Here is a 2,420-nt window from a genome sequence, read left to right as displayed (position 1 = left end):
CTGACCCCTCAGACGGAGGCACTTCACCTTCACCTTCCCATCATCTCTTTGTCTTTGCTGCTGCCATGCTGCACGCACACTGCACTTATCACACTAAATTTTATTTGATTGCATGTATGTCTTACTTTCAAAGAATAAACTACTTAATGGCAGGAGTCTTAAGGTTAAGAAAAGTTAATTACGTGTTCTAACTGCCTAGGCTACCACCAGGCACAAAGAAGTTTCATAAATATTCACTGAGTTGAATGCAAATGAGTTGATGCTTGAAGTCATAAATTTGACGGCTTCAAAATTGTGAATCATCAAAGAAATGCTAAATCGAGTTCATTATACTATTCAGTTATAGATATAGATAGGTAAGTTTTGAAAAGACTTTTGTTGACTATCTTGAAACCACAGAAGTATTTCAGCTAGTTACCCCAATTGCCTTTTTTTATTCAAATTTTTCTTGGCTTTCTTTTTGGCCTTGGTTTTTTTTTTTTACTTGGGGAAGGGAGGTTCTTGGTTGGGTTTTGGCTTGGGGGGAGTTTGAGGAAAAGGGTTTATTACTTTTTTTAAGTATGTTATAGAAATTACTTTTTGTGGAAAACACAAGACTATGAGAAAACTTCCAAATCATTTTTATACTTGGGGCAATTTATTTTAAGTTACCAAAGCTTTTACTTTGACAGAGGTAGGATTCAATAAGAAACATGTTTCAACTACTGAAAGTTGAAAGGCAAGTATAAGCAAAAAAAGAAAAAGAAATTTAAGTTCCCACAGCCTCCATTGCAGTTCAATCCCTTACAATAACTTCCTAATTGTTTTTTCATGTTCAGACTCTCCCCTACCAGCCTATTTAAACTGTTTCAAAATCGATGTTCCTATTGCAGAGTTGTGATAATGTTTCTCCGGTACTTAAAAACCTTAAAAACAAATCCCTGTTTCCTGAAGGACTCCATCTAAACATGTTTTAAAACAGCCCTTTGGCCTCCATGCATATTTTCATTACTGTCTTCCACAAGACTTCTATGTACATATAGCACGGGAGCCAAACTGGATTATTCAATTATTCTATAATCACATGCAATGATTTTTCCCTCTGTTCTTTTGTTAAATTAGCTATCTCCTCCTGGGGTGTCCACTCCTCACACAAGCTTTCATCAACTCCTGAAAACTCACCTATCCAGTTTTCTCATGAAGGTTTTCATGCTCTCCTTCAATCAGACATTTTCTCTCTCTCCTTTGAACTGTCACAGAACTTTACACATTCCCATGGCACCTAATAGGTCCCAGCTTATATCATAATTGTTTATGTATTTGGCTTATTCCTTCCTCTCCATGACACCACTACCTTTTTGGAAGGTCTGAAACTATGCTCTATTTTCCTTTATTAACTGCAGGTAATAGCATAGAACCTTTCCTACATAAGGTGCTCGAACAATGTTTCTTGATTTATAAAGTTGACTAAATACCATGAAAACCCTAAGGAATCACAATTGTTGATCTGCTTGGCAGCCAAAAACCTAGGTCAGGTGTCCTCTTGAGAAGTTTTCCAAAGACCCATAACAGGGATCTGTAAGAAGATAGTGGCACCTTGTTTTTAATCCTTCCTCAAATCCCTTAGAATACAGACAGTTGGGGAAAAAATCTCTTTGAAGAGTACTGGACTGGGAAAAGAGATAGCCTGGGTATTTTCATTTAGTTAATCTGAGTTTTATCTGGAAGATGAATGGTCTGGGTCAAGTCTCTTTAATTTTTCTACCACTAAAGTTTAATGATTTTAAATAACATCATATTATAATCTGGAAGAAAGAAAACCCTGACTCACTTATGCTAAATACTACAGAAATCAACAAGTAGAAAACACATTTTCCCAGCCATAAAATTGGGTTCCCCTATAATACAATTTTTCTGAAGACAAAGACATTCAACCACACATCTTTCGTAGCTTTTAAATATCACTGTGTCACTAGGTCATTGTCTCTGCCATCTGAGTTAGACACATATGCCATGCAATAAGCATCCTACACATTTGCTGCAACTTGAAATCCTGAAGAGGCAAAAGAGGGGATACGAATACTTCAAATGGAGGGGGTTAGTTTTTTTATTTGGAGTTTATGAAGTACCGATTTAAAGGTATTATTTGAATATTCAAGTGTGCTAATCAGAATTATTAATATTTTATTATTCCACTGCTGTACCTTCATTCCATTAAAGAAATTAAGTGGTACGGATTTAATCAAGTTCATTTTTCAAAAGGAGAAAAATGAGAATTCAGAATGCTTTTCATAGGATTTATAAAGCTTCGGAGGTCAGTATTCAGAAGAAATCAGATAACAAGTGCATTGTATTTTATTCTTGATTCTGCCAATAATTCCTCCTGGGAAAACCTGCAGCTCTACATGCTAGTTCAGAGGTGAATTAAAAAAAAAAAAGAA

Source organism: Propithecus coquereli, unplaced genomic scaffold (genome assembly GCF_000956105.1).
Source record: "Propithecus coquereli isolate 6110/MARCELLA unplaced genomic scaffold, Pcoq_1.0 Scaffold326, whole genome shotgun sequence".
Classification (NCBI taxonomy): Eukaryota; Metazoa; Chordata; class Mammalia; order Primates; family Indriidae; genus Propithecus; species Propithecus coquereli.
This window is presented reverse-complemented; position numbering follows the sequence as displayed.